At 40.3% G+C, this 17,110-nt stretch overlaps 1 non-coding gene across 1 annotated transcript; it reads left to right on the forward strand.

The window, feature by feature from the left end:
• The first annotated feature begins 496 nt into the window (after positions 1-496).
• LOC112309710 (U6 spliceosomal RNA) lies at positions 497-603 on the forward strand. Its single transcript, XR_002975293.2, has one exon. It is a non-coding gene; the product is annotated as a U6 spliceosomal RNA (small nuclear RNA).
• The last annotated feature ends 16,507 nt before the right edge of the window (positions 604-17,110 follow it).

A 17,110-nucleotide genomic window follows, 5' to 3' on the forward strand; every position in this document is an offset into this window, starting at 1 on the left:
AGGAATTTTACATCCTCTAGGAAGTCTAGCATTGGGATTAATATCCAAATTCCACTCCACGTTAGACATTTTTGTGTCCTATCTGACATCCTCATAACTTAGTAAACTATTTTAGAGATATTTTTATATTAGCATAGAGGTATCTGTCTGAGTTTTAAAATAATATCCACTATATGGAATATCATAATTTATATAATCAGTCCTCTATTCACTCATGTGGTAAATACCTCAATGAACATCTTTCTGAATGTTGTATATCCTCTTTCCCCATTCCGCCCTTAATCTTCATTTTGATGTGATTTCTCCTGGCCAAAATGTTGGGAGAAATATCTTAGCCTGCACTTTATTAGGATAGGTCAGGATTGCTGGATTTCAGGCAGTAAAGCTGAGTTGGTAGGGATTTTTGCAGGACATACAGACAGATGTGCACTTATACCTATGAGAGTTTAACCAACTAAGAAGTTAGAAGAAACAGTCGACACAAAGACTACCCTCAGTGTTCACTTCGGCAGCACATACCCTAAAATTGGAACAATACAGAGAAGATTAGCATGGCCCCTGAGCAAGGGTGATGTGCAAATTTGTGAAGCATTCCATATTTTATTTTCCTTTCAAAATACATTTTGGCAGGTAAGTAGGCATACCATTCTGAGAATCAAGAGCTTTGTGCCATATTAAAACCATTTTAGAGAATCAATTCTATTCTAAAATGACTCATTCTGATAATAAAGCTTCAGATCTGCAAAAGAGGGGGAGCTTGAGGGGGCAGAGAGAGAGAGAGGCTACCCTTACTTCTGACATCAGGTGCAAGGTCAGGGTTCCTAAGACCACTTTTAGGGTCGATAATTTCCTGGAATAACTCACAGAACTCACTGACAGCTATTACACTATGGTTATGCTTTAATAGAGCTAAAGGATACAGATTAGAATCGGGTAAGGAAAAGAAGTACATAGGGCAAAGGCTAAGAAAGCATGAAATGCTGAGTTTCTATTTTCCTCCCCCTACAGAGTCATCACACTGTCACTTTCTTGGACTGATGTGTGACTATATACATTGAGTATAACCAACCAAGGAAGTGTAGCCAAGCCTTGGTGTCCAAAGTCTTTACTGGGGTCTCATCCAGGAAGTGGTCTCAGGTTCCAGCCCCTCCAGAGATAACAATATGACTGGAAACCTAGAACCATTTCACAATGCACCTATCTGGCTGGCCCAATGCCCCAGGCAAACGAAAACACTCCTTTCAGGAAGCTGAGGACAAAAGCCAGACATATTCTTCTAGTACAGGTTAGATTCTTTACTACACAATACCAAACACTTAATCAATTCCATTATATTTTTCTAGGGAATAATAACCTAACTATTAATGTCCAATATCTTTCCTGAGAAAGTTACTTAATCAAACAAAATGGGAACAACCACCGATTTGCTTGATAGCAAAAAGTGTCCTTCACTGCAACTGGATGGATTCTTTTTTAAAAAAATTTATCGGGGTGACACTGGTTAACAAAATCATACAGGTTTCAGGTACACAGTTGCACAACACATCAGTCCGTACACTGTACTGTGGTTCAGACCACAAGTCAAGTCTCCATCCCCAGGCTTAATTCTTCAGATCCAAATCTGACCACCGGTTGCACACAGGCCTCAGGAACAGCATCCCTCACTCACAAGTCCCTTGTCTCCTGCACTGCGGGGGCAGGATGCAGTTACACAGGGACGGATGCGAACAGACGTGATCTGAAAGAACTCTGGAGTGTGAGAAAGGAGGGATTTTTGCCATCAGAATTTTGCTCTGGTTATTTTTTTTCCTTTATAAAAAAGTATGCAGTTAACCTCAAGAACCCATGCTCAATCCAAACCTACTGACTTTTTTGTTCCATAAATAAGCTTTATGTAATTTATACATTAAATGAAGTTAGACCCTTTCTGGAAGTACAGTCACCACCAATTACCAAATTCTGCAGCTCCGAGCAGTATCATTTACACACAATAGTGGTTTTCTGCTGCATAATTACATTAAATTGATTCCCTGGTCTGGGCATGACAGAAAGACCATGTTCTGCCCTAAAGAACTTTTGATGACTAACTTGTTGTCTAGGAAAGTAATGGAAACTGTTGTCATTCAAGAAAAATGTGGTCAGGGGACTGTTCCCTTGATTGCTAAAGCAACTCCAGGTGTTTTATTTAGTCAGCCAATTTTCAGAGTAGTCTGGCCATAGAAAGGACTTTTTAAAATCCAATAATAGATATACTTGGATTCTTTATGGCTTTGGGGACAAACGCTAATTAGATACATAAATATTCCTTGTAATCTTTGGCCCCATATCCATTTTTTCCAGGCTAGAATTTCTGAGACTCCAGCTATTTAACATGGTAAATATTTTATAAAACTCGAAAAGTTGTCAACACTCTTTCAATGGTACTCTTGAAAAACAAAATAGCTGTTCAGCTGTATGCCGGGACTTCAGTGTGGTCCAGCAAGACATGGGCTCAAAGTCTCCCTGAGAGAAGAGATTTTGGGCCAATGAAAACCCTTTCACTGAAGTCCTTGAATTGAAAACAATTTCATAACAATACTAAGATGGTATTTGTTTTTCACTTGTATATTCTCATGATAGTACAGTGGAGTTCTCCAGAGGCTACGTGACATCTGGTGTTACAACAGATTAAATGAAGAAGTGAAACCAGAAAAGTCAGCGTTTTCCAGTTTCTGCCTGTCACCACCGGAACCCATAAGTAGAGACAAGGATTGAATCTGTATGGGGGCTTTATTCAGATGGCTGGCGGTCTGAGAAGATGGCAGCTGTGTATCCCAAAAGACCATTTTACATCTCATCTCAATGTGACCTTTTTTATAAGAAGAAAAGTGTAGGTAAGGGTTTGGAATTCAGGAAAAATTAAAGCTGAAATCTGGCAATTTTCCTAGCATCCTTTCATCTATTGACCCATGATTCTTTATCTGCGTCCTAGGCTGTGGAATTCTCTCCCTGGAGCACAGTGGCTCGGGTACCATCTTGATTGCTTGCAGTCCTCCTGAGGCACAGAGGTTGAATTGCCTGTGGTCTCCTGGAGTCAGGGTGGCTCATACCTTCAGTTCCTGGAAAAATAGCTTTTTACATGCATTAATTACTAAGCGTATTAACTATATCTTAAAACTAAAAAAATTCCAATGAGTTTATTACTTAAAAAATGAATTGATAAATACGTTCCTTAATTCTAGGTTTTAATTTCTAATACATTAAATGCTATTGATATACAAACGATTTTTGAGGCATTCAATACATTTTAAAAGCGAAATGGATCCTCAGACTAGAATAGCTTGAGAATCGCTGGTGTAAGGGAAAGAACAACGATTCTGAATGGAAACATCCCTACTAGCCTCTCTCCACACATCCCCCTTTGAAGAGCACACAACATGCACACACATACATCAATCAAGCTCTTTTTCATGTCTATTTAAGAAAAAAATTGTCTAATTCAGTAAGTAAATATTAAATGACTAAACAAAGCAATTGAAAGGAAAAAAATTCCCCAACTGAATAATGAAGATGGAGGAAACCAGAATTAATCACCCTAAAATATGCCTCTTTGAGATACAATTATTTTGAGCTGAAACAGCAAACACAGGCAAAGCTCTTTCTACACTTCATCTTTTCTGCATACAAGCAGGCCATAAATTCCCCTTTACTGGAGATAATTCTAGACTCTGACCAGCCCAGAGTTGGCACCAGAGGAATCTGCAAACAAACCTTACTTCATTAGCTCCCTCGCATATATTTACCTTCCCACAGCTCGCTGCATTGGAAACCAAAAGCCCCCTGCCTTCCCCCTGTCATTTCCCTATGGGTGGATTGTTTTTTTGTTGAAAATGCTATATAAGCAGGAGTTCTAAGCCACTTTTTGGTTACTCTTTCTCTTTCCCTGAGTCTCTCCCATCCTTGTATGAGATATACATGTTAACAAACTTCTGTATGTTTTTCTTTTATTAATCTGTCTGCATTACAGGAACACCAGGGAACATAAAAGACTAGGAAGAAAGATTTTTCCTCTCCTGTAAACATACTTAGTTTGGAATCAAGGAAGGAAAACCACAAAATAGGAACTAAATGCAAATGATTTTTAGATTATTTTGGTATTATGCTATATTTGCATGCATACTCAACTGTATTTGGTTGTTCAAAATTTTTAGTTTTTCTATTTATTATGAGTACTTCAATCATTTTGTTTTGAATACATACAATTATTTTTTTTCTTCTCCAGTTTTATTAAGGTATATTTTACTATAAGAAACTGCACATATTTAAAATGCATTTTTTGATGAATTTTGTCACATGTATATACCTGTGAAACTATCACAAGATAATAAACATATTCATCATCCCCCCAAAATTTCCTTGTGCCCTTTTGTAATTCATCCTACACCCTTATTCCATCCTCATGTACTAATGTGCTTTCTGTTCATGACAGTTTGCATTGTCTAGAGTTTTATATAAATAAAATCATACAGTATGTACTCTTTACAACATTATTTTGAAATTTATCCAATTAGGGGGGAGGGAGGTGGGTTCGGCTGGGGTGGGGTGGAGGGATGGGGAGAAAAGGCATACAACTGTAATTGAATAACAATACAAATTAAAAATTAAAAAAAGAAATTTATCCAATTAGAATTTATTATTAGTTTATTGGTGAGTAGTATTCTATTGTATAAATTTACCAAAACTCGTTACCAAAACTTATTCATTCACTTGTTGATGGACACTGGGTTGTTTCCAGGTTTTGGCTATTGCAAATAAAGCTGTGCACATTTGTGGACAAGTCAGTGTGTAAATATGTTTTTATTTTAATTCAACCATATGGCAGAAATATGTTTAATTTCATAAGAAATTGACAAATTGCCAAACTGTTTTCCAACGTGATCACACCACTTTACACTCCTGTCACCAGTGTGTGAGAGAGTCCGAATAGTTCCACATCTTTGCTAATACTCAGTATGGTCAGCCTTTTAAATTTTAGCCAATGAAAGGTATAGAGTGATAACCTGTTACTTTTGCTCTTCCTCCTGACTGCCCTATAACACCACTGTTTCCTAATTTTCTAAATATTATTCATCATTCAAGGCCAAGTACAGGTGGTATGTTCGTCAATGAAATATTAAACATTTGTAAATAAATAAATGAGTCCTGTATTTGTGCTCATAAGGAAAATCTCTAAGGTACATTAAGTGAAATAGAATGTCTGACATATGTTACAGTGCTTTCTATAGGCCAGGCACTGCTTTAAGCATTCAATATAGATAGATGAGCTCATTTAATCCTTACAATGACCTTAACAGGCAGGTACTCACATTTTCCTCCATTTTAGAGGTCAGGAAACAGCCCAGGGTCACATTGGTAATAATGACAGAGTCGAGACTGGAGCATAGGCTTCCAGAGCCTCAGCTTTTAATAGCCCTGCTGTACTATGGCTCTACGTGGTGAGGTACAGGGCAGCTACCGTTTGTAATTCTCAAGGGGGAGGAAATATCTATTCACATTTATTTGTATATCCGTAAAATATCTCTTTAAAAATACACAAAAAGGCAGTAACATTGATTACCATTGTGGAGGACAGTTGAAGCTGGAGGACAGGGGAAAAAAGATATTTGGAATTTTAAACCTTGGGGATATATTATTTGCTCAAAATATAAAAGAAAATTTAAGTAATAAAAATACAACCCACAAGTCCAACTTCTTGTCCAACTTCTTTCCAAAGTGCCTTCCAGATACTCAATTCCAGATCCACATCGCCTAACAAATGACATTTGGTCATTGCCTCATTTTTTATGTGACTCATCTTTCTCTACCAGATTACAAACTTTTTGAATGAAATACCCCCTTCATTCTTGTAAGTCTTGGAGCTCCCTGCAGTACTTAGCACAGTACTGGGAGTTAGCAAATGCTCAATAACAGCCTGTTTATTAATTGGTAAGCCTGTTCCCAAGGGCCTGAACTCCTGGCCTGAGCCAACTCTGTGTAGCCGCAGGTTGTCTTTGGTGATGAAATCATGTAGGATTGGGTCAGCCAAGGGGGAAGACCTGGCACAAGCTGATCAGCTTACGGAGAAGAACCAAAAACCATTTCTAAAAAAATTTAATATTTGAAAAAAATTAAAGTAGTCATCAAGGGAAATATAAATCCTTGGCTGGATTCTGTACAAGAATTTTATAATTTGGGATTGTCTTACTTGTTTACATAACAGCAAGAGCCCTGTCATCTTCTCAAGGCCCTGGGTCTCCAAGAACTCAATCCAGCTGGGAAATCAAAGGGATGGGAAAAGTTCCCATGATGATGTAATAATCTATTTGTGTCCTTTGTCTGGAGAGATTAATGATGCTGAGCATTAGTAGAAAAATCATGAGGCATCCCAAGGTGTTTCATAAATGAGGCAGTAAGGGTGGTGGGTTAATAGCACATAACTGAAGAGCTAGGCAGCCCTCCTTTCAGGTGAAGTTCATCGTGGTAAAATAAATGCTCTTTGGGTTTCAGCTTGGCCTTTTGGTTTCAGTTTTGAGAATTGAACTTCGGGGATAAATCTCTAGAACAGATCCTAACATTGGTGATATTTTATTTTTCAGTAATTATAGATGGCATTACTAAAACAGGGCTTAAATGCTCACGTAGAAAAAAATAAGTGAAAAAATTTTCTGTCAAGTGTCTGTGCCTGGGTCCCCTCCAATCAATAGGAAAACACAATTCATTCACACAAGATGTTGGCAACACGATGATGTTCTGTTTCCCAGGCATACCTGCATCCTGCTAGGGTCGGCAGTCCTTAGGCTCACCAGAATGACTAACTACTGCCGGGTAGAATTTCAGATGAGAAACTATTTAGAAGTTTCCATTTCCCTTTAAAGATTATCTTTCTTACTCTCTCAGGTCCTTGCAGCTCTTAGCTTTCTTTGCTACAATTGCAAACAATGAGCAAAGCTGCATGTTTACATTTAGAGATTATCAGAAAAGAAATTTTTATTTTATTCAAATTTGCAAGGAATTTTGGCCACCGTTTCAAAAGCCAAATGCTATTGTGACTTTATATTGTTTTGGAGAACAAAAGACTGGCTTTTTGTTGGAAACATCACAGTTGATTTTATGTTCAGATACGCTGAAGAATAACAACAGGTTTCTTGCATCTATCACCATTACTTCCAACACCAGCCTTTCTTTCGGATGGTTTTTGATCTTCAAAACATCTTTCAGAGTTACTGAGAAACACAAAGGTTTGCAATTAGGGGGATATCAGAATAATTTGGCAGTAAGGGTCCTCACATTTTAAACTGAATATCATAATAAGCCAATGGAGGAAATTGGCTGCCGGTGAGGAGCAAAATCTTTACTTAGTTTGTCTCAACCAGCCTTTGGCTTCATAAAAGCATAGAAAGGCAATGAAAAAGTACTTTTACAGTAATTTGTTTTATCAATTCTTTCTAATTAAAGTCAATTGCCTTTTTAAAGGAAGTGGAATTTTCTGACTTCAGACTTTTTCTTCTCTGGAGAGGATGGGTATGGTTCTGTTTCCACAGCCACAAAGCCAGCCTGCGTGTCTCCTCTCTTGAATGTTTGTTTACCCGAACAGGCCTGCTGACCAGATTGTTGGACGCTGAGAAAGACTGGTGGGGTGCCAGGACACTTGAGGAATCTCAGCCGTGCTCACGGCGAAACTCTTGGCAGGAAATGGGGTTGAGCTCTCCAGGCCCCAGTGCTGGAGGCCAGCAGCCTGGTCTCTTTTCAGATGCCTGGCTGGCCTCTTGCCAGCCAGCAAACGTGGAGCTCTCTCCCACGGCTGAGATTCTCCCCCACTCCCTGTTGTACTGGCTAAGAGAACTCTATCCAGGGACTTACTAGGTGACTATCATTTTAAACACATTCAATTTTGCCCTGACTGGTGTGGCTCACTGTCGGGTGTCCTCCGACAAAGCAAGAGGTCACCCGTTAGATTCCAGTCAGAGCACGTGCCTGGGTTGTAGGCTCAGTCCCCAGATGGCGCATGTATGAGAGGCAACTGGTCAATGTTTCTCTCTCTCTTTCTCCCTCCCTTCCCCCTCTCTAAAAATAAATATATGTAATCATTTAAAAAGTAAAACATTCAACTTTATCTCATCATTTAAAATTTCTACTTGGAGGTGTTTTACTATGCACATAGTATATTAAATAATAGTACATATGTATAATTTATAAATAAACATATAGAGGGGAGTCATGCTTGATCATATTTCCTAATGGGTGTTCACAACCGAAAAAGTTTGGACACCACAGCTCTATGAGTAAAAGTTCTGGAAAGGGTCTCTACCGCCTTTTCCCAAGAGCAGTTATAGCTTATGTCCAAGACTCAAGAACCAACTGGAAACAGCTTCAAATGGCCAATGATGGCACGATTCGAGCATTAACACAAGCAATGGATTAAAACCTATCAAACGAAATAAAACATCATGGGTTCATAATGATATTTTAAAATGAAACTCATCGGTTACTTTGGAGGGTGTCATGAGCCAAGTATTCTAAAATGAATCAAGCATCAGACCTGCCTTTTCTGTGTGAACGGGACCCTCATGCTCAGGGAATAATAGAATTTGACTATCATTATTTGGCAAATCTCAAATGAAATAAGATCTAGGTTGTGACCATCAATAACCACTAACATCAGGAGGAGAGAATTGAACATGGTACATCCCGTGATGGAAGATCCAAAACCATCTTTATATAAAGAGGTCCTGCCAAAATATTAAACCTGAATCAGACTGAGCGACTAAATCTAATATTTAGAAAATACGCAGACCTTTTGGAACATGTCAACAACGCCAGGAGAAAGCAATAAAGAAAACCAGACTGTGGGAGACGTGACAGGAAAGATAACATGTTTTCTTAAACAAATGCATTCCAAGGAAAAAGAAAGGGGAGGGGAGGCTATCACTCTGCAGAAACTTAAGGCACACAAACCAAATGTAACATGTGGATGTTTTTTGGATTCTCACTTAAAGAAACTTTTTAAAATGTCTTTAAATGAGACAACCATTTAAGACAATCAGGAAGCTTGGATGTTGACTGGCCAACAGATGATATTTAGAATCGTTCATGTTTGGGTGCGCTCATAGCTTCGTGGTACTTTTTCAAAGGCCTTTTTATTTTAAAGACACCTACTGAAATATTAGTGGATGAGGTGATATCAGGGCTGGCATTTGTTTTAATATACTCCAGTGTGGAGAAGGAGACGCAGAAGGCAAAAATGAAACAAGAGTAGGCAGGAGTTTGTAATTACTAAAGCTACATAATTGGTACACCCAGTTTACTGTTCTAGTGTGTCTTCTTTAGCATATGTTTCAAATTATGCATAATAGAGATTTTTTAAAAGGCTTATGTTCAACTACTATCCTTCTTTGTATTCCTAAACCACACACCAGAGAAAATGTTCTTCAAAAACAACAAGTTCAAATGTTCTAACTGTTCTATGGAATCCAACAAAATGTGTTTGAATGAACCAATGAATTTCTGCTCCAATTGCACCTCTAAACAAATGCCCTCCCCACCCCCCACCCCCCAAAAAAGAGGCCATGGTTATCTCGGTCATTGTTCCATATCGGATTTCCACTCTAGAAAGGGAAATCTCGTAGGGGTTAGTGTTCTCAATCAAATATTCCATACAAGAGCCATAAACCATCAAGACAAATGAAACCTCGTTTTACGCTGGGATGTGCTAAGTCAGTCTCCTGCCCGCCCCACCTTGCTTCTGGAGGACTGGTCTGGGCAGCAACGCTGGAGATGGGTTTCAGTGGATCTGTTTGTTAAAAACATTTTTAAAAGGAGATGACTGCTTAATCCAAATTTTATTTGTCATATGTTTTAACTCTTAAAGGTTGCTAAGCATACAGTGGTTGCCTTAAGTGTTCATTGAATGAATACGTGTGCCTATAGTGTTTTATAGGATTCACACTCGTGCTTCAGGGGAAAGGACACCCAGTCATGCCCCAGCACGTGGCCTGGAAAGAACACCATTTCAGGGCCATAACCTTGTTGTGGTAGTGGGAGCGGCCCTTCCTTCAGTTCCAGATGTCACAACCAAAATGTTCCAATACCTGGTGCTCTCAGGGCTTTGCTGCCATAACAAAGTATCACAAATTGAGTGGCTTAAGGAACAGAAATTTATCATCTCTCGGTTCTGGAGGCTGGCAGAGGGAGATCAAGGTCTCAGCGGGATAGGTTCCTTCTGAGGACTGTGAGGAAGAATCGGTTCCACGCTCTCCCCTAGCCTGCGGGCATTTGCTGACAACCGGTGGCGTACCTCGGTTTGTGGGAGTATCACTCTAATTTTCACCTTCACGTGTATATGCGTTCTCCCTGTATGCATGTCTGTGTCCAAAATTCCCTTCTTATACGGGCTCCAGTCATTGGATTAGGGCCTACCCTAATTACCTCATTTTAACCTGATTATTTCTATAAAGGCCCTGTCTCTAAATAAGGTCACATTCTGAGGTACAGGGGGTAGGACATCAACATATAAATTCAGGGGGAATGTAATTCTACTTATAACATTCCCGGTCCTTGGGGATGACTGCACTAGCTGAAACTCTGAGTTTTTCAAGGAAGTCACTGAGCTGCGATGCCCTAAACTCCCCTCGATCTCCTGTTGGCTCCAAGACAGCTCTCCTGGTCTTGCTCCTAGACTTTCTCAACACAGCCGTGGGCATGTCGCCTGCTCTGTCTCTTGGTGGCCTGGTTTAATGCTGCTACTTCCCATCACTGGAGTATGGTTCTCAGCTGTTTCTTCTTTCACTGCAATAATCCTTGAAGCTGAAGAACAGTTTCTGTCCTGCCAAAAACAGCTTTTTTTTTTTTTTTGCCAAACTTCCAGTGGCCTGACCTTAACTCTTGTTAGATTCTTTGTGTCCCTATAAAAGGTAGCCTGCTCCTTTCAGAGGAACTTAGGATATATGTTCCAGATCTAGAGAAATGTGGACAGCTAATAGTGTTTCTCCCCTATTGCCCTTGAGCTTTTCTCCAAGAATCAGTTTTCCTCCCCTTATGCAAGACATGGAACATTCTTTGCTTCCCAGGGTACACCAGGCCTCCTAAATTAAAGGCAGCCTTCATCTGGATGCTCTAGGCATTTATAACTTCCCAAAATTCAGTACCTCATTCTTTCAATACCTTGAGGGGCTCTCGTGCTAATAGCAAACGAAGTCCTAATGGCCTGCTGTGATGATACTCAAGGTTTACTATGGCCAATGTGCAAACAAGGTATCCAGCAAGCTCTCCCTACAGGATATGAGAAACATCTTCACCTGCTCTTTGGAGTCTGTGCCCAGAACAAGCAAAGGAAAGCCTTACCCTTTCAGATATGTAAAGTAGACTTCCAGCGAAACTGGCTGCATTCTCAATCATAGTGCTTCCAAAATTAGAGCTAGAAAGATGAAGCTACGGACCCAGGTTCCCTCAGCTAAATAGTGCCAAACATTGTTAGCACAGAACTTCCAGAAACTTATGCTCACCTTGTGTTTTCTGGAACTTATGCTCACCTGTGTTTGTGGACAGGCCTATCCCAGGTCACCAGACAACAGTAATAATTGCAAGAAAAAGCGAGTAACCTGAGAAGACAGGAGCAGGAACAGCAGAACCAAGGCCCAGAAATTCCAATGGCACAGACCTGGGGTGCTGTGTGAAAGGAAATTAGTTCTGCTTTAGTTCTCTCAACTCCAACCTAAACCAGTGTGGGAGGGTGAGAAGCTTATAAAGCCAGCAGACTTGGGTTCGAATCCCAAATTCCATCTCTTATGAGCAATGCAAGCCTAATTGTATCTTTAGCTCAGCATCCCAATCTGTAAAGTGAAAGCAATACTGCTCCCAGGTCTGTAGTAATGAATACATGAAAGGATGTGAAAGAAGCACACAGCAGAGGGCTTAATGCAGAGTAAGTCCTCAAAAATCTCAGCTGTCATCATTATTGTATTAAGTCTGAGGTGCCCTCGTGCCCTGAAGCTCTGTTCTGCTGCAGAGGCAACGATAACACCTTTCGCCTCAGCTGCTTGCATGTAGGGACAAAGAATTCCCTCTCTCTAGATTCAAATTAGCACCTTCAGGTCAGTGTTATCCTATGAAACACAGGCTGGTGGCAGCTTTCTCCCAAAGGCCAGGCCAGAACTGCCGCATGTCTGTAGCATTTTGTAAGAGGGAGGCTCATTTTCTAATATTCCATTTCATAATCACCCCCACTTCCTGTCTTCAGCAAGACAATAGATTGTGGCAAGCTCGTCGCTCTCACCAAATAAAACAAATATCCACAAAAGCGGAACTGTGTCCCAGAAGGCACGGCTGGAAGGACCCGAATCCAAAGCTTTCTCTGATGGGAGGTGGTGACAAGGCAGCCTTTTCCTCAGTGAGTAACGAGGGTGAAACTCTAGCTGCAGCTGCCCAGGTCAAAAGGCTGTCGCCATGGTTTCGGAGGCAGGAACAGAGGCAGAAATACCATTTTCGTGCTCCTAGATGGAAAAGATAAGCTATCACCCTGTTTCTCTTGGTGTGTCTTTAGAAGGGCAACAGCAGGTGAAGAGAAAATAAGAAATACTAGCAAGAAGGAAAACAAATGCATTCACCCTAGGGACAAAAGAGAAAAATTCCTTATTTTTCTGTTATACCTAGATAATTTATCATCCCTACCAGAAAAATCACTTGACGTATCGGCAGTTGCCTGTATTTGCAATTAACTTCTCTCCTTGACTGACTGGTTTTGGCTCACGCTGCTGGCCCCAGACTCTCCTCTGGGCTCTCCCCACGTGGGTAAACTGGAGGAAATTGTGCTCCTTGGTAATCTGCAAGGCAACCAGCTGCAACTTGTTTTCCTTGGGAAGTGTGTTTGCTCTTCCGATCGAGAGAGCCTGGGTTTATGGCCCCAGGGTGTGGTACAAAACATATAGCTTTGATCAGGGTTTGTCCCTGTTACATAAGGTGATTTCCTCTAGTTAGATTGGCCAGTAGTGGGGCTAATTGGTTATTAATTTTTTGTGTGACTCTCTGCTGCAGTTTGACCAAAGAGGGGGGTGCTATGAAGAAATGAAAACGGAGCAGCACTTGTGCAAAGTGGTGACCTACTGTGTTTGTGTTTGTGTCTGTGCATGTCGGGGTAGGAGAGGTAAGGGGATGGGGGCGCTGGGCTGGGGTGTGTTTTCTGAGTAATGAGTGTCAGGCTGTTTTCCTCTGAAAATGTCCAAGATACATTTTCAAGCATTTTGTCTCTCCTTCTGTTCTAAAGCCTGACTCAAAACTACAGGGTATGTAGAACCTATGTTTAGTTGATGAGCTTTAAAACCTCTATTCTGTTGTAGGGCACGTAACTCTGACAGGAGGAGGAAAAGACAGGAGACACTGTAATTTAGTTTCACTCTCCTGGAATCTGAACTCCAGTTCTTAGGACTGTGCCTAACACCAAAGGCGTTATTTCCTTCCCAGGTAGCATCCTTATGAGTTGTAAGGCATGTAAGGCAAGCTCTCCCTTTACTTGCCCAATGTTTCTATGGCACTTTGTAGTCACCATGACTTCGGCATCCGTGAGATTCGAAAGAACACGGACCCTGTCCCAGGAGGGCAGGAGGGTGAGCAAACCCCCACTGCAATGGCAGCAGAGGGTGAAACCTTCATAGTGACTTCAAGTCCCCTTGTTCCTGCAGGGCGGTGGCCATTCTCATAACAAACATTTTGGAACACCCCCTTAATATCCTGAAGTGAAACTCGCAGATAATATAACCTGCCTACACACTTCCAAAAAAATCCATATAATGCCCTAACTGTGATGGAAAAGAGAAAAGCAAGGAAAGTAATCTAAAAAAAGGCATATGTATTTTAATATACACATACCCCAGTACAACTATACTGAGACATATGAGAAGTCAGCGGATTGTACCTACTATAATGAAAATATTTTACTCAATTTTTACATGTGTTTATATTACTTTATTTAATATTTAATTTATTATATATAAAATATTTAAATGGTATTTAACAAAATAACATGTTGTTACATTCACCAGGATATTTTTGACTTTAAAAATATTTGGCGTTTTGAAATCAGAATTAAATTAGTATATCATGCATATTGTGAAATTTTATATAGACAGATACAATAAATAGAGGTAGATAATGACCAAGAATGAAGAAAAATACAATGTGTTGATATGGTGACTGAAATAACATGAATGGCATTGCTGTCCTTGATGTGATTTTTTTTTTTTATAATGAAGAACAGCCCTTAATAAAGTTGGAACAGAAGAAAAACATTTTCCCTCAACCTATACCAGAAATAACTGGAAAATTCAGGGTATGCCGACAACAGGCAAGGGAATGCTTTATGTTTCATGTAAAGTCTAATTTTAAGCTCGTCCAATTATAATTTATCTTCATGAATTCCCAGAAAAACACTTTGAAACTGTGTGTGAGGCAATACACTTCTTTGTTAAGCAGGCCTGTATGTAATGGGATGCAGAGCAAGAGTCCCCTGAAAATGGCAGAGCATATCCCCCACAATCTTTGATTGGGGGGCAGGGGGATTGGCTGATAGAACATTTAAGATATATTGCATAACAATGGCAAGTTACTAGCCATGCCTTCCTGAAGGGAAGAGGGCTGCTGCCCAGGGCCAACTGTGTACATGACTGAGAACATTCAGGGTTTTGGTGACACAGACAGGATACAGTGCCTGCACACGAGGCAGGGGGTGCATGCCCACCCCAGATGTCCATGAGTCCCTAGGAACTTTTGCCCTGACTAAAGTTGGCAGCCAAAAGAAGGTAAAAGATAAGAGAGATCTGGCAAAAATGGTGGACACACATAGGAGGGGCTGGATATAAGATCACACAGGAAGTTCTGGGCCAAGAATTTGAATGAGGCAGGCCAAAAGAGGAGGTCCGCCACAAGGTCTGGTGTGTAAGAGAAGAGGGAGAAGCCACACAGCCTGGAGTAAGAGAAAAAAGAGCCACATGGTCTGGAATAAAAGAGGGGGTGTCCACCACAAGGTGTGCAGTGAGAGAGTTTACTGCAAGGAGGTCAGCCTGGAAGCCTGCATGGAGCTGATGGAGCTGCACAGGACCTGCCTACCCACCCGGATTTGTGAGAGATGCTTGGAGCTGAACTGTGACTGGGAATGCTGATCTGCAGACTTCTGCTGTGCTGAAAGATGGTACCTCTGACTGGCCTATTCTGGAACTGGCCTGGTTTGGCAAAGGGAGACAGGATTCTGTGTTTATGGATGTTTTGAAAAAGAGTGGGATTTAATGGCAGAAATCTGCCATTATCACAAATCTATAAATCCCCTTCCCTTTTTCACAAACTCTTGCTTTGGGAGTCACGATCCATGGCAGTGGGCAATGGAGCCCCACAGCTGTTCCAGGACAGCACTGGCAGACTTCTGTAACAAGAACACTGTGATTAGGTATAAAGGGCCAGATTTAGAAGGATTTTGAATACCAATTAGTTGAGACTTATTTGAAAGATTTTAAAGGAAGACCAAAGTTGTACACTAGCTTAGAAACCCAAGCCAAACGCTGACATTGTGGGGGTGGAAGGAGGGTGGATGACGGAGGGCGGAAGAGGTCGAGCAGTGGCGTGCTGAGGCCAGCTCATTCCAACCCACAAGAGCTGTTGTTAAATTTTGGGGAATTCTGCAAGTTGGTTGGTAAACACAGCCATTATTAAAAATCACGTTATATAGACACAATCGAATGAATGCTATTAAAATAAAGGTAATACATACTCAAAACTCACCGATTTCTAATTATTTAAACACATTTTACTATTTCTGTGCTTTTGAGGTTTTTTATATCTACTTACTAGAATGGTGGAAATGATGTAGAATGCTGGGCTCCTCAGGGATGATGGTGGCTTGAAGTCAGCCATGGGGGGAGTATGAACACCACAGAAATCGGAAAATGCTACGAATCAGAGCTTGATGCATTGTTTTGTAGATTGTAGACTTAAGAAGGTGATGGAGAAAACGTTAATAATCTAGGTGAAAACTTTAAAAGTGTGTCATGTCTCTAAGAGGTATTGCTTAGAGTATACCACAAGAAATTCAGGAAATATTTTTATTTAGAAATGTTTTTTAGTTTTATTGAGATATAATTAACAAAATGATAAGGTATATAAAGTGTACAATGTGATTATTTGATATATGTATGCATTGTGAAAGTATTCCCCCATCAACTTAATTAACATATCCCTCATCTCACATATTTGCCTTTTGGGGGTATTTTTTAAAAATTTATTGAATTTAGTGGGGTGACATTGGTTAATGAGATTGTATAGGTTTCAGGAGTATCATTCTATAATATATCTCTGTATATTGTATCGTGTGTTTGCCACTCAAAGTCAAGCCTCCTTCCGTCACCATTTATTCCCCCTTTACCCTCTTCTACCTCCCCCACCCCTGTCCCTTTGGTAGTCACCATACTGTTGTCTGTGTCTATGAGTTCAGTGTTGTTTGTTTTCTTTGCTCAATCCCTTCACCCTTTTAACCCAGCCCCCCAACCTCCCTCCCCTCTAACAGCTGTCAGTCTGTTCTCTGTGTCTATGGGTCTGTTTCTGTTTTGTTTGTTTGTTTGTTTGTTTTGTTCATTAGATTCCACATATAAGTGAGATCACATGGTATTTGTCTTTCTCTGATTGGCTTATTTCACTTAGCATAACACTCTCTAGGTCCACGCATGCTGTCACAATATTTGCCTTTTTTAGTTGTTTGGTGAACATATTTAAGTTCTACTCTCTGAGATAATTTCAGTTATACAACACAGTGTAATCAACTATAATCACTATACTTTACGTTAGATCCTCAGACCTTACTCACCTCATAGCTGAAAGTTTGTACCCTGTATCAACTTCTTATTTCCCCCACCCCCAGCCCCTGGCAACCACTTTTCTGCTCTATTTCCACGAGCTTGACTTTTTAAAGATTCCACATACAACTGATGCTATTCTGTACGGGAGGAAAATACTTACAAATTATATATCTGAAATGGGTTATGTATAAAGAACTCCTACTACTTAACAATAGGAAAACAAGCAATCTTGAATAGACATTTCTCCACAGGAGATAAAA

The sequence above is a fragment of the Desmodus rotundus genome, chromosome 2, assembly GCF_022682495.2.
Source record: "Desmodus rotundus isolate HL8 chromosome 2, HLdesRot8A.1, whole genome shotgun sequence".
NCBI classification, from domain to species: domain Eukaryota; kingdom Metazoa; phylum Chordata; class Mammalia; order Chiroptera; family Phyllostomidae; genus Desmodus; species Desmodus rotundus.